This window comes from Dasypus novemcinctus, chromosome 23, assembly GCF_030445035.2.
Source record: "Dasypus novemcinctus isolate mDasNov1 chromosome 23, mDasNov1.1.hap2, whole genome shotgun sequence".
NCBI lineage: Eukaryota > Metazoa > Chordata > Mammalia > Cingulata > Dasypodidae > Dasypus > Dasypus novemcinctus.
In genome coordinates this window covers 11,075,706-11,091,979 of record NC_080695.1, presented here as the reverse complement: position 1 = coordinate 11,091,979, position 16,274 = coordinate 11,075,706, and the positions used below count along the sequence as shown (strand labels likewise).

The 16,274-nt window shown below is 44.2% G+C and overlaps 1 pseudogene; it reads right to left on the bottom strand.

Annotated features, from left to right (window-relative positions):
- LOC101446765 (YTH domain-containing family protein 1 pseudogene) overlaps positions 1 to 15,148 on the bottom strand; it is a 37,392-nt pseudogene extending 22,244 nt beyond the window's left edge.
- Between the last annotated feature and the right edge of the window lie 1,126 nt (positions 15,149 to 16,274).

Genomic DNA, 16,274 nt, shown 5'->3' with positions numbered 1-16,274 from the left:
CGATCCTGGAGACCTCTGATGGGGAGAGAGGTTCCCTGTCACTGTAATGTCATTCAGGACAATTCCCAAGTCCCGAAAATGCCTCCGTATTACACCTGTCAAAAAATAAATAAATAAACAAGTAAATAATTACTTGCCACAGCAGCAGTCTTCCTGGGTAATCAGGACTATTGTTTGAAATCCTCTCTTCTGCAATCTGTTATGACTCTCCAGTTTCGAATTTGAGCCATTTCTTTTTTCCCCCATTTTATTGTGCTACATTCATATAACATATGAGCAATCCGAAGTGTATATAATCAATGGCTTTTAGAATGATCACAATGTCGTGCATTCATCACCTCAAAAAAACTTTAAAACAATTGCATTACTCCAAAAAAGAAAAACTCCACACCTCTTAGCAGTCCTTCCCCATCCCTACATAACCACTAATCCAACTTCATCTTTGTAAGAAACGAAGATTAGTTTAGTTTTCACATAAAAGAAGAAAATATTGATTAATGTAACCTGGTAGCCTACTGCCTCAGTCTCCCACTCCCCGTTAAGCAGGAACAAAGGAAACCAGCTTAAGCCAGTCCTATAGGCAGTAAAAAGATGCCCAAGAAAGAGCTAAATCAATACCGATTCAGCACTAAATTCCATTCCTTATTTGGCAGAGGGGAGCGGTAAAAACTAAAATGGTTGGAATGTGATGGCGGAAGCGGTTAATCACAAACTTTTCCATGGGAAAGTTAGATCTTCTAGGATAGGCTGTAACTTCTGAAGTATCCAATCTATGGAGAAACAGAGGAAGGGCTTGTGTGCCAGGCTTAGGGGTATAAATTGTGTCATTTTGCTTTGTTTGGGGCGCCAGCCACGTTTTCTGGTTGTGCGTCCCTTCTTGCAAGACTGAGAATAAATTATTTTCTTCTTTACAATTGGGTAAATCTTATTTTCTTCTAGAAGATTTCTTTCTTATAATCTTTATAAAATTGATTTATATTTACATTTTTTATAAATGGAATCATACAAGATGCAATACTGTGTCTGCTTTCTTTCACTTACCATAATGGCTTTTTGTGTGTGTGTGTGCCAGATATTTACATCTTACAGTATTAACATACATTTGCTCAATTTCGAAGACATCCAGTATTTGTCCTTTTGTGTCTGGCTTGCTTCACTCAACATAATGTCCTCCAGGTTCATCCATGTTGTCATATGCTTCACGACTTCATTTCTTCTTACAGCTGCATAGTATTCCAGTGTGTGAATGGACTACAGTTTGTTTATCCATTCATCTGTTGGACACCTGGGTTGTTTCCAACTTTTGACAATCGTGAATAACGCTGCTATGAACATCACGTGCAGCTGTCTGTTCCTGTCACTGCTCTCAGTTCTTCTGGGTATATACCCAGTAGTGGTATATATTGCAGGGTTATGTGGCAAGTCTATATTCAGCTTCTTTAGGGACTGCCAAACAGTCCTCCACAGTGGCTGCACCATTCTGCATTCCCACCAACAGGGAATAAGTGTTCCTATCTCTCCACATCGTCTCCAACAGTTGTAGTTTTCTTTGTAATAGTAGCCATTCTGATAGGTGTGAAATGGTGTCTCACTGTAATTTTGCTTTGCCTTTCCCTGATTGCTAGTGATGTTGGACATTTTTTCATGTAGTTTTTAAAAAGATTTTGTTTGTTTTATTTATTTTGCCCCTCCCCAAGATGGCCCCCTCCTCTGTCTGCTCCCTGTCTGAGCTTGCTCTCTGTCGTCTGTGCCTGCTGGCTGTGTCTGCTCGTCTTCTTCGGGGGGCAGTGGGAACCAAACCTGGGACTCCCCTGTGGGAGGCAGGAGCCCAGCTGCTCGAGCCGCATCGACTCCCCTCGTGGTATTTTTGTTTTTGCCATTTGTATTTCGTCTTTGGACAGATGTCTATTCAAGACTTTTGCCCATTTTTGAGTCGGGTCATCTGTCTTTTTATTGTTGCGTTGTAGCATCTCTATATATTATGGATATTAAACCATTATCAGATATGTGATTTCCAAATATTTTCTCCTATTGAGTTGGATGCATTTTCACCCTTTTGACAAATCCTTTAAGGAGTAAAAGTGCTTAATTTTGAGGAGGTCCATTTATCTATTTTTTCTTTTGTTGCTTTTGCTTTGGGTATAAGATCCAAGACACCACTGCCTACCACAACATCTTAAGATGTCTCCCTACATTTTCTTCTAGTAGTTCTATGGTGCTGGCTTTTACATTTGGGTCTTTGGTTCATTTTGAGTTGATTCTTGTATAGAGAGTGAGATAGGGGAAATGGACTTGGCCCAGTGGTTAGGGCGTCCGTCTACCATGTGGGAGGTCCGCAGTTCAAACCCTGGGCCTCCTTGGCAGTTCAAACCCTGGGCCTCCTTGACCCGTGTGGAGCTGGCCCATGCACAGTGCTGATGTGCGCAAGGAGTGCCGTGCCATGGAGGGGTGTCCCCCACGTAGGGGAGCCCCACGCGCAAGGAGTGCACCCCGTAAGGAGAGCCGCCCAGCGTGAAAGTGCAGCCTGCCCAGGAATGGCGCCACCCACACTTCCGTGCCGCTGACGACAACAGAAGCGGACAAACAAGACGCAACAAATAGACACAGAGAACAGACAACCGGGGGAGGGGGGGAAATAAATAAATAAATAAATCTTTAAAAAAAAAAAAAAGAGAGTGAGATAGGGTCCTCTTTAATTCTTTCAGTTATGCATATCCAGTTCTCCCAGCACCACTTGCTGAAGAGAGTGTCCCATTAACATGAACTTGGTAGGTTTGTCAAAACCAGTTGACTGTAGAGATAAGGGTTTATTTCTGGACTCTCAATTCTATTCCACCAATCGATGTGTCACTCTTTATGCTAATACCATGCTGTTTCGACCACTGTACCTTTGTAATATGTTTCGAGGTCAGGTAATAGGAGTCCTCCCACATCGCTCTTCTTTTTTAGGATGCTTTGGGCTTTTGGGGTGCACTTTCCCTTCCAAATGAACTTGGTAATTGTCTTTTATATTTCTGTAAAGTAGGCTGTTAGAATTTTGTTTGGTATTGCATTGAGCCCATAAGTCAGTTTGGGTAAGATTAACATCTTCACGATATTTAGCCTTCCAATCCATGAACATGGAATGTCTTTCCATTTGTTTAGGTCTTCATTGGCTTCTTTTAGCATTGTTTTGTGGTTTTCTGAATATAGGTCCTCTATATATTCAGTTAAATTGATTCCTAGGTATTTGAGTCTTTTGTTGCTATTGTAAATGGAGTTTTTTTCTCTGATTTCCTCCTCACATTGTTCACTATTAGTATATATATATAGAAATATTATTGATTTTTGCATTTTTTTTAAAGACTTATTTTTTATTTATTTCTCTCCCCTTTCCCCCACCCCAGTTGTCTGTTCTCTGTGTCCATTTGCTGCATGTTCTTTTCGACTGCTTCTGTTGTTGTCAGCGGCACGGGAATCTGTGTTTCTTTTTGTTGCATCATCTTGTTGTGTCAGCTCTCCGTGTGTGTGGCGCCATTCCTGGGCAGGCTGCCCTTTCTTTCACGCTCTCCTTACGGGGCGCACTCCTTGTGTGTGGGGCTTTCCGACACAGGGGGCGCCCCTGCGTGGCATGGCATTCCTAGTGCGCATCAGCACTGCGCATGGGCCAGCTCCACACGGGTCAAGGAGGCCGGGGCTTTGAACTGCAGACCTCCCATGTGGTAGATGGACGCCCTAACCACTGGGCCAAGTCCGCTTCCTGTGATTTTTGCATGTTGATCTTCTATCCTGCCACTTTGCTGCAATTGTTTATTAGCTCAAATAGCTTTGTTGCAGACATTTCAGAAATTTCTAAATATATGATCATGTGTCTGCAAATAGTGAGTTTTACTTCTTCTTTTCCCATTTGTATGCCTTTTTTTCCTCTTGTCCAATTGCTCTAGCTAGAATTTCCAGCAAAATGTTGACTAACAATGGTGACAGTGGGCATCCTTGTTTTGTTCCTGATCTTAGAAGGAAGGCTTTCAACCTTTGCCCATTGAGTACAATATTGGCTGTGGGTTTTTAATATATGCCTTTTTAAATATTGAGGAATTTTCCTTCTACTCCTGTATTTCCAAGTAATTTTGTCAAGAAAGGATGCTCGGGGAACGGATGTGCCTCAAGTACTCGTATGCTATTTTTCATGTATGTGTTGATTCTACAAGGAAGTATTATTCTATTGTCCACTTTCCCAAGCATTTTATTTGTAAAGCCATCTGAAGAAATGTAGTATATGCTGTCTAAATTTGTAGTTCTGTTTCTTTTCCCCTAAGAAATAAAAGAGGGAAAAGGACTGTAGAAATTAATTCTTTGCAGGGATCGTAAATATTTTTGGCAGTTCTATGGAGAGGGGGTAAGCGGAAATTTAACCAGAACAAAACAAGAGACCCTGATCCTTTCGGTATAACCACCCTGCCCGCCCCCCAGCCGGAGGGGACCACCCGTCTGCTTTCTGTCCGTGTGCACGCGCCTGTTCTGGACTCTCACGTTGGAGGAATCATTCGCAATCTGTCCTGCGAGGGCTTCTTCCGCTCAGCATCACGTGCCCAGGCTCATCCGGGGATCTGCACGCCAGCCCCTTTTAGGGCGGGTTCACGGTACGTGAACTCCCTTGGGTCTGTCCAGGTGGGGTCTGTGTGCTCACAGCCAAGCCTCCCTGGCCTCTCCCCCACCCTCCAGGGGACCCCCGGCCCTGCAGGCTCCGCCTCTAGGCCTGGGCTTCCCAGGTGCAATTCTGTGGCGTTTGGGGCTGGATGGTTCTTCTTCGTTTTTTGGGAGGTGGGGGGTGGGGTGGGGACGGGTTGTCCTGTCCCCTGCAGGACCCTCAGCAGGACCCCCGGCCGCCACTGTGGGCAAGATGCCCACGTGACAACCAAAAATGCCTCACCCCGGGAGAGCCAGTGTCCTAGCCCGGCCTCGCATTGCCCCGGCCGGCGCTGGGCCTTCTCGCTAGGATCTCCTGGGACCCTTGCCCACCGGCTGGGGAACACACTCCAAGCTTTTTTGTTTTTAGGAGGTCTGGGGGATTGAACCCGGGACCTGGCCCATGGAAGCAGGCGCTCAACCACTGAGCTCCCTCCACTTGCACACACTTCAGCCTTGTGACCAGGGACTCCTCGACGGCCAGAAATGGCCGAGTTCCCCGAGTGGCATCCCTCAGCCTGGTGGTCGCCGTCCTCCCTGGTCCGTCACCTTCGGGGACACTTTTGCAGGCTGAGGGGGTCCCTCCTGGGGCCCTGGCCATCACCCCTCTTTTGGGGGCAGCAGGCCCAGGCCTGAGATGGGGAGCAGCAGAGAGGAAGGGAGGAGCAGCCCGGCCAAGGGGTGCAGCGGGGCGAGGTCCCCGTGCCTCGGCCGCTCAGTAGAGCGGACTGCGCGCCGGGGAGCCGGGGTGTCCACAGTAAACAGAACCACCCGTCAGCAAAGAAGAGGGCGCAACTTGGAAAGGCAAGAACAGAAAACACACCCAGGCTTGTGTGAGTAAATCCAGTTCACAGCTCAGAGGCAAATTGAGATTCTAGACGGGGACACTCTGAAGAGTATAGGGCTTTTCAAAAAAAACCCAGGACAAAAGTGTCTTTAGATACCAGATTCTAAATATTAATACATCCCCTGGGACCATGTGGCCGTGCTGGCAAAACGAGAAAAAGACTTTTAATTCCTTCTATCCATTCGCCGATTCGATCAAGTATTTATAGATCACAAATAAAATTTCCTGGGTTTGAGGAAATTGCAATCTGCCAGTGGAAATTTCTAGAATGATCCCCAGGTTAGAAAAACAGCCAGAAGGAAATTCGCCAATGCATTAACCATTGGGTTGCTGCTCTCTGTTATGCTAGTTTTGCCAGCGTTTTCTACATTGAGCCTCCTCTTATATTTATAATCAGGAAAACATTACCAGAGTTCATGCTTGCACCACTGATCGGCTGGCATTGAACTTGCTTTCAACCAGAAGATACTAGCTTGCTCCTTGCAAAGTCTGTAGGAGGCAGCTGTGAAGAGCAAGGGCAGGGCATGCAGGGTCCGAAGGCCAGCTGGGCCCCAGGAGACCAGGAGTCAGTCTGGCTCACGATGTCCCCAGGCTGGTCACTGAGAACCTGCCCCAGCCTGAACCCAAACCTCGTGCAGTGAGTTGTCCCTGCCAGGTCCCAGCCAGCCCCGCTTGCTCCAGTAACAAGGGCCTTACCACCTCCCAGCCTTGTCTATTCTTTAAAAAAAAAAAATTTGAGGTGAAATTACATAGCATAAAATGAACCATTCAGTGATTAATTAATTAATACCTGAGTGGCACTTGGTACATGCACAATGTTGTACAACCACCTATCCAGTTCCAAAACATTTTTTGGGAAGCAGATTTGGCTCGAGTAGTTGGGCAGCTGCCTACCACACAGGCGGTCCTGAGTTCGGTTGGTGGTGCCTCCCAAAGAAGACAAGCAAGATGGCGAGCTGATGCAATGAGATGATGCAATGAGATGAAGCAAGAAAGAGACACAATGAGGAAACACAATGAGAGACACAAGTGGGGAGCAGAGGTGGCGCAAGCCATTGGGCGCCTTCCTCCCACATGGCAGGTCCCAGGTTTGGTTCCCGGTGCCTCCTAAAAAAGAAGATGAGCACACAATGAATAAACACAGAGAGCAGACAGCCAGTGCAAACAACGGGGAGGGGAGAAATAAAAATAAATCTTTAAAAAACAATTTTGCCACCCCAAAGTAAAGTCCATTAAGCAGCTGCTCCCCATTCCCCCTGCCCTCCAGGCCCTGGCAACCACTGTCTGGTGTTGAGAAACCTTTCACATTTAGGTCTACAGGTGGCGGACTTGGCCCTGTGGATAGGGCGTCCGTCTACCACATGGGAGGTCCACGGTTCAAGGCCCGGGCCTCCTTGACCCGTGTGGAGCTGGCCCATGAGCAGTGCTGATGCGCGCAAGGAGTGCCGTGCCACACAGGGGTGCCCCCCGCGTAGGGGAGCCCCACGCGCAAGGAGTGCGCCCTGTAAGGAGAGCCGCCCAGTGCGAAAGAAAGGGCAGCCTGCCCAGGAATGGCGCCACCCACACAGAGAGCTGACACAACAAGAGGACACAACAAAAAGAAACACAGATTCCCGTGCTGCTGACAACAACAGAAGCGGACAAAGAAGACCAAGCAAATAGACACAGAGAGCAGACAACCGGGGCGGGGGTGGGGAGGAGGGGAGAGAAATAAATAAATAAATAAATAAACCTTAAAAAAAAAAACATTTAGGTCTACAAACATTTTTTTTAAAAAGCAGTCTTATTAAGATATATTCACATACCACACAATCCATCCAAAGTGCACAATCAACGGCTTTTAGTATGATCAGAGTGTTGTGCATTCATCACCACATATAATTTTAGAACAATTTCATTACTCCAAAAGGAAAACTCCACACCCCTTAGCAGTCACCTCTCCTTCCCTCTATTCTTCCCCAGCCCTACAGAACCACTAATCTAATTCCATCTTCTTAAATTGATTTATAAAAATGGAATCATACATTATGTAGAACTTTGTGTCTTTTTTTTTTTTTTCATTCAGCATAATGTTTTGGGTTTGTTGGTTTTTTTATGCCGGATATTAATATCTTGTAACATTAACATATATTTGTTCAGTTTAAAAGAAGAGCAGTCTTATATAAGCACTATTACCCATATTCATATTTCATATGAGGTTTTACTATGCTATACAGTCCCTGTTACCATTTTTAGCTTTCTTTCTAGTTATATACGTGACCTCAGACTTTCCCTTTCAACCGCTGTCATCCCCATATAATAGCACTGCTAGTTACAAACACTGTGATGTGCTTTCACCTTTTCTGTTTATTTCCAAAGGTTAACAAAAAGCCTTTTTACAAGTTCTGTACAAATTAACCTTCAGCTTTTCATTCTCTAACCTCATTCTATTTTCTGGTAACTTGTATTCTAGTTAACATCTCCATGAGTTTACACAATGTATTTAGTTCATAATAGTGCAATCATACAGTATTTGTCCTTTTGTGTCTGGCTTGCTTCACTTAACATAACGTCCTCTAGGTTCATCCATGTTGTCTTATGCTTCCTGACTTCATTTCTTCTTACAGCTGCATAATATTCCATCGTGTGTATACACCACAACTTGTTTATCCATTTAAGGGTTGATGGACACCTGGGTTGTTTCCATCTTTTGCCAGTTGTGAGTAATGCCACTAGGAACATTGGTGTGCAGATGTTCATGTAACTGCTCTCAGCTCTTCTGGGTATATATACCTAGCAATGGCATTGGCAGGTCATGTGGCAAGTCTATACTCACTTCCTTAGGAACTGCCAAAAGTCCTCCACAGTGGCTGTGTTATTCTACATTCCCACCAACAGTGAACAAGCCTTCTATCTCTCCACATCCTCTCCAATACTTGTAGTTTTCTGTCTTTTTAGTAGTGACCATTCTATTAGGCCTGAAATGAAATCTTATTGTAGTTTGATTTACATTTCCCTAATTGCTAACGATGTTGAACACTTTTGCTTGTGCTTCCACCCCCCCACACACACACCATTTGTATTTCTTCTTTGGGCAAATATCTATTCAAGTCTTTTGCCCATTTTTATTGTTGAGTTGTAGGATCTCCCTCTATGTCAAGGATATTAAACCATTATCAGATTGTGATTTTCAAATTTTTTTCTCATTGTGTCAGCTGACTCTTCATGTTTTCCACAAAGTCCTTTGAGGTGCAAAAGTGTTTAATTTTAAGGAGATCCTGTTTGTTTATTTTTTCTTTTGTTGTTTGTGCTTTGGGTATAAGGCCCAAGAAACCACCACCTACCACAAGGTCTTTAAGATGTTTCCCTACATTTTCTTCAAGTAGATTTATGAATCTGGCTTTTACATTTAGGTCTTTGATCCATTTTGCATTGATTCTTTTATAGAGAATGAGATAGGGGTCCTCTTTCATTCTTTTTGTTTTAGATATCAGTTCTCCCAGCACCATTTGTTGAAGAGACTGTTTTGTCCCAATAAAATGGGCTTGGTGGGTTTGTCAAAAACCAGTTGACCATAGACGTGAGGGTCTATTTCTGGAATCTCAATTCTATTCCACTGATCAATGTGTCTATCTTTATGCCAATACCATGCTTTTTTGACCACAGTGGCTTGTAACATGTTTCAAGGCCAGGCAGTGAGTGTCCTCCCACATCGCTCTTCTTTTTTAGGATCCTTCAGGCTATTTGGGTGCATGTTCCCTTCCAAATGAATTTGGTGATTGCCTTTTCTATTTCTGTAAAGTAGGCTGTTGGAATATTGATTAGTATTTCAGTGAATCTATAAATCAGTTTGGGTAAAATTGACATCCTCACATTATTTAGTCTTCCAATCCATGAACATGGAATGGCTTTCCAATTTTTTTTAATGGTCTTCTTTGATTTCTTTGAGCATTGTCTTGTAGTTTTCTGAATATAGATCCTGTACATCTTTGGTTAAATTGATTCCTAGGTATTTGAATCTTTTTGTTGCTATTGTAAATGGAATGTTTTCCCTGATTCCCTTGTCACATTGTTTGATACTAATGTACAGAAACATTACTGATTTTTGCATGTTAATCTTGTATCTTGCCACTTTGCTGAACTTGTGTATTAGTTCAGGTAGCTTTGTTGTAGATATTTGAGAATTTTCTAAATATAGAATCATGGCATCTGCAAATAGTGAGAGTTTTACTCCCTCTTTTCCTTTCATTATATATTTTTTCTTGTCTAATTGCTCTAGCTAGAACTTCTAACACAATACTAACTAACAGTTGACAGCAGGCATCCTTTCTTTTTCCCAGTCTTAGAAGGAAACCTTTCAACTTTTCCCCATTGAGTATGATGTTGGCTGTGGGTTTTTCATATCTGCCCTTTATCATATTGAGGAATGTGATAGGGATTCCTTTTATCCATGTCTTCTGAAGTGTGTTTATCAAGAAAAGATGCAGGATTTTGTTGACAGGCTTTTCTGCATCAATCATGATAATCATGAGGATTTTTCCCCTTCAATTTGTCAATGTGGTGTGTTACTTTAATTGATTTTATGTTGAACCAGCATTGCACACTAGGAATAAATCCCACTTGGTCATGGTGTATAATTATTTTAATATGTTGTTAGAGTCTATTTGCAAGTATTTTGTTGAGAATTTTTGCATCTATGTTCATTAGAGAGATTGGTCTGTAGTTTTCTTTTCTTGTAGTGTTTTAATCTGGCTTTAGTATTAAGGTGATGTTGGCTTCATAAACTGTGTTGGGTAATTTTCCCTCCTCTTCAATTTTTAAAATAAGAGTTTAAACAGGATTGATGGGGAGCAAATGTGGCTCAGTGGTTGAGTGCCAGCTTCCCACAAACTAGGTCCCATGTTCAATCCCTGGCCCCTGTACCTCAAAAAATTTAAATAAATAAATAAAATAAAATACAGGATTGGTGTTAATTCTTCTTAAAATGTTGGTAGAATTCACCAGTAACGCCATCTGGTCCTGGACTTTTCTTTGTTGGGAGATTTTTGATGACTGATTCAATCTCTTAACTTGTGATTTGCTTGTTGAGTTCCTGTAGTTCTTGTAGAGTCAAGGTAGGTTGTTTGTGCATTTCTAGGAATTTGTCCATTTCATCCAGGTTGTATAGTTTGTTGGCATACAATTTCTCATACTACCCTGTTATGATCCCTTTGATTTCTGTGAAGCCAGTCATAAATTCCCTCGTTCCTTTCTTATTGTATTTATTTGCATCTTCTCTCTTTTTTCCTTTGTTATTCTAGCTAGGGATTTATCAGTTTTATTGATTTTCTACAAGAACCAGTTTTTGGTTTTGTTGATTTTCTCTATCACTTTTTGTTCTCAATTTCATATAGCTCTGCTCTAATTTTTATTATTTCTCTTCTGCTTGCTTTGGGAATGGTTTTCTGTTCTTTTTCTAATTTCTCCAGTTGTTCAGTTCACTCTTTGATTTTAGCTCTTTATTCTTTTTTTTTTTTTTTAAGAGATAGCATGAGGTTTTTGTTTTATATTTTTAAATTTATTTTTATTTATTTCTCTCTCCTTCTCCCCACCCCGGTTGTTTGTTCTCTGTGTCCATTCATTGCTATGAGTGTTCTTCTGTGTCCGCTTGGATTCTTGTCAGTGGCACTGGGAATCTGTGTCTCTTTTTGTTGCATCATCTTGCTGTATCAGCTCTCCATGTGTGCAACACCACACCTGGGCAGGCTGTGTTTTTTTTGCGTGGGGTGGCTCTCCTTGCAGGGTGCACTCCTTGTGTGTGGGGCTTCCCTACATGGGGGACGCCCCTGCAAGGCATGGCACTCCTTGTGTGCATCGCCACTTCCCATCTTTATTCTTTTTGATATAGACATTTAGGGCTATAAATTTTCCTCAGGATTGCCTTCATTGTATCCCATAAGTTTTGTTAGGTTGTGTTCTTGTTTTCATTCATCTCAATATATTTACTAATTTCTCTTACAATTTCTTCTTTGGCTCATTGATCATACAGGAGTATGTAGTTCAGCCTCCACACATTCACTAATTTCTCCCTTTTTCATCTATAATTATTATTTTTCGAGGTTCTGGGGGCTGGGGATGGAACCAGGACCATGTATGTGGGAAGCCACTGCTCAACCATTGAGCCACATCAGCTCCCTTGAGTTGGTTTTCTCATTTGTTTTCCTTGTTGATTGTTTTTTTTTTTTTTAGGAGGCACCTGGAACCGAACCCAGGAACACTTATGTGGGAAGAAGGTGCTCAACCACTTGAGCTACATCTGCTCTCCTCCCATTTGTTATTTATTTATTTACCCCCCCCCCCCCATTGTCTGCTCTCTATGTTCATTTGCTGTGCATTCTTCTCTGTCTTCACTTTAGGTGGCACGTGAACTGATCCTGGGACCTTCCAGAGTGGGAGAGAGGTGCTCAATCTCTTTGCACCACCTCAGCTCCCTGGTCTGCTGCATCTCTTATTATTTCTCCTCTGTGTCTTTTTTTGTTGTTGGGTCAGCTCTCCTCTAGGGCCAGCTTGCTGTGCAGGCCAGTGCTTTGCTCGGGCCAGATTGCCACATGGGCCAGCTTGCCTTCACCAGGAGGCCCTGGGAGTCAAATTTTGGACCTCCCATATGGTAGACAGGAGCCCAATCACTTGAGCCATATCTGCTTTCCTCCCATTTATTATTGACTTCTAGTTTCATTCCATTATGATCTGAGAAGTTTCTTTGTATAATTTCAATCTTTTTATATTTATTGAGACCTGCCTTGTGACCTAACATGTGGTCTATGATGGAGAAAGATCCATGGGCACTTGAGAAGAATGTATAACCTACTGATATGGGATACAATGTTCTGTATAAATATGTTATGTATAGTTCATTTATCATATTGTTCAAGTTATCTGTTTCCTTGTTGATCTTCTGTCTAGTTGTTCTATCTAATGATATAAGAGGCGTGTTGAAGTTTCCAAGTATCCTGAAGGAAGATCCATGGGCACTTGAGAAGAATGTATAACCCAACTATTATTGTAGCGATGTCTATTTCTCCCTTCAGTTTTTACAATATCACACCTCTTTTTCCCTCTCCCTGCCTTCAGCAACTCCAGTGGCCACAGTCTCCACATCAGTGATATAATTTCTTCCATTGCTAATCACAATAAGTCTGTAGTAGAATACCAGTAAGTTCCATAATGGAATGAGAGGGAGCTTCGATCCTACATGGCTGATGGGCGGGACTCTCCTGCTTGCAGTAGTAGACTGTCTTGTTCCTTGGTGTGGTTGTTGACCATCCTCACCTCCTGCTAGCTGTCCTGGGTGAGTCCAATGAACTGGAGAGTTGCAACTCCGCTGAGGCTCAGGGCCCAGATGGCATATGAACAGCCCAGAGATTCAAGTCTCTTGGACATACACCTGTCAACCCCAGCGCCAACCACAAGTTCAATAAAAGGGACAGAAGAGGCATGTGTAGAGAAGTCACATCTGAGTCCAACTCTGTCACACTCAGGAGCACAAACTCCAAAGTAGGGCACACTGGTAAGGCACCAAAGTCTGGAGCCATCTGCCTTGACCTCTGTATCTCTTATAACTTTTTTTTCATTTAAAGTCTGCTTTGCCTGATATTAGTGAAGCTACCCCTGCTCTTTTTTGGTTACTGTTTGTGTGAGTATCTTTTCCCAACCTTTCACTTTCAGTTGATTTGTATCCCTGGGTCTAAGGTGAGTCTCTTATTGGCAGCATATAGATGGCTAGTGTTTTTGTTGTTGGTGGTGGTGGTTGTTTGTTTTTTAATCCATTCTGTCAGCCTATGTCTTTTGATTGGGAAATTTAATCCATTCACATTCAGTGAGATGACGGTAAATGCATTGTTTGCTTCTATCATTTTATTCTTTGGCTTTCATATGTCACATCTTATTTTTATCTGTCTTTTTGTTCTTCTGGTTCTCCTTTCTGCTAGTCTTGTCTTCTGCACTCTCCTCCAAACTTCCCTCTCCTGTTCTTTTCTTTCAGTCTGTAAGGCTCCCTTTAATACTTCCTATAAAGTTGGAGTCTTTTTTATTTGTGATTCTTTTATACTCACCTTTATATCTGAAGGACAATTTAGCTGATAAAAGAATTCTTGGCTGGCAGTTTTTCTCTTTCAGTATCCTAATTGTATCATACCACTGTCATCTTGCCTCCATGGTTCCTGATGAGAAATCCACACTAAGTCTTACTGGGGGTCCCTTGTATGTTATGGTTTACTTTTCCCTTGCTGAGCTCGGACTCCTCCCTTTATCTTTGACATTCTGAGTAGTATGTGTCTTGGAGTAAGTTTATTCTGATTTATTCTCATTGGTGTATGCTGCATTTCTTGGACATGTGAATTCATTTCTTTTGTGAGAATTGGGAAATTTTCAGCCATTATTTCCTCAAGTACTCTTTTTTCCCCTTTTCCCTTCTCCTCTTCTTCTAGAACTCCCTTGACGTGTGTGTTGTTGCGCTTTGTGTTATCAGTCAACTCCCTGAGTCCCTGTTCATCTTTTTCCATTCTTTTCTCTCTATTCTTCAATTTCAGCGGTTGTTTCTTCTACATCACATATTCTTTCTTCTGTCATTTTGAGTCTGCCGTCATATACCTCTAATGTTTTTTATCTCACCTCTGCTCTGCCCAAAAGCTGTGTTTCTGTTAAGGGGGGCTACCCAGTGGGTCTGGGGTCACTGCTAGGGTTCTGATCCTGTTGTTGGGCCAAAGGAGGAGGCTGAGCTGCAGCGGGCTGGACATTCTGTTGTGGAGTGGGGCAGCCTCGGGGGGTGGGTCTGCCGGGGAGTTGGGGTCTTTGTCATGGGCCCCTCATCACCCCAGGTGCTGATGTCCATGCTACGCTTTATAGGCAGTGGGGGCAGAGCACCTCCAAGCACAGGTCCACTGTTTGCTTTTACTTTAGGCTGTGGCTTTGCAAGTTTGCAGGCAATGGCAGCCCAAAAGGTTGGTTTTAAAACTGGCAGTCACGTTTTCCCCACTGTTTCTGGAAAGAATGCCAGTCATCGCCACACTCTTAACAACTGACCCCCCGTCTTGACTGTGGAGGTCGTGATGTCCCTGATCTTCAGGCGCACCATGGCCTGCTCCAGGCTGTTCATTCCAGGGACTTTGCTGAGAGTGTCAGAGTGGAAACCCATCTGTCATTCACAACTGTGCTGCCCAGAGAACTGGGCGGGTAGGTGGAGCTGCTTCCAGAAGCTGAATGCAGGTGCCCTTGAGATCCACTCATTCCCCGTGCTGAGAATGCAGGATTTTGGGGGAAAAAATAAACCAGTGTGGCTAGAAATTGTTCCCCAGACCCCCAGGCTGCCCCAAAACAGCATCATGTAGGAAATGATGGACTCTGTTGCTGAGCTGTCCGTAGGCGGTGAGGTATGGGATGGGTGTCACCTCCAGTAGATCTGGTGCTCCATTGAGGGAGTAAGGAAACTGATGGGTGGCAGGTAATAACTGGACAGGTAGGGACAGTCGTTGAGCGACAGCTGTTACTCTGATTTGACTGTACAGAAAGGTAAGACTCAAAGTCATTGTCCTGAACTGTATCCTTTTGATGCAATAAACCATTTTGTACTTTATTGTCTTGTCCTTTTGTTCTCTGGGGGTCCATGCTGATGGCCGACATGCATCGTGAACAGCACAGCATGGGGCCAGAGTGTCCCCAGCTTGGGCCTCCTGGTGAGACTGGGCCCCACCCCAGGTGCCAGACCTGTCACTGTTTACCTGCGCTGCTCCAGACCCACCGCTCCTGCTCAGGTTGTGGCAGCAACGGCAGCGGTGCCTGCCTGGAGACACTGGCCACTGCAGCAGGGGAGGTGGGTAGTTTGGGGTGGCCGGGCCAGGCTGTGGGTGCACTGTGCGGTGCTGGCGGCAGGGATGAGGCCGCCCAGTTGTTGGCAAGCCTGTGGGGCAGGTCTGGAGCACCCCTGGCAGCCACGGGGAGGTCCTTGCTTACCTTGTTTACATTTTTTCAAAGGAGGTTCTGGGGATTGAATGTTTTATTTATTTGTTTATTTTATTTTATTTTTCTCCTCTTCCCCCCATCGTCTGCTCTGTGTCCATTCGCTGTGTTCTTCTGTGTCCACTTGTATTATCTGGTGGTGCTGGGAAACTGCATCTCTTTTTTGTTGTTGCTGCGTCATCTTGCTGTGTCCGCTCTCTATGTGTGCAGCTCCACTCCTGGGTAGGCTGCACTTTTTTCATACAGGGCGGCTCTCCTTATGGGGTGCAATCCTATACGGGGGTGCCCCTGCATGGCACAGCACTCCTTGTGTGTGCAGCACTGTGCGTGGACCAGCTCACCACACAGGTCAGGAGGCCCTGAGGATCCAACCCTGGACCCTCCATATGGTAGCCAGATGCACTATCAGTTGAGCCACGTCTGCTTCCAAGGATTAAACTTTTAATTTCCCTACATGTACTTCCTTGGTCTGCCAGCAGATGGTGCTCTTTGGCAGCCTTCTCATTTCAAATCCTGGTCAGAGGGAAGTGGACTTGGCTCAACAGATAGAGCATTTGCCTACCACATGGGAGGTCCAGGGTTCAAACCCTGGGCCTCCTTGACCTGTGTGCAGCTGGCCCACGTGCAGTGCTGATGCGCATAAAGAGTGCCATGCCACGTAGGGGTGTCCCCCACGTAGGGGAGCCCCACGTGAAAGGAGTGCACCCCGTAAGGAGAGCTGCCCCACACGAAAAGTGCAGCCTGCCCAGGAGTGGCGCTGCACACACGGAGAGCTGACACAGCAAGATTA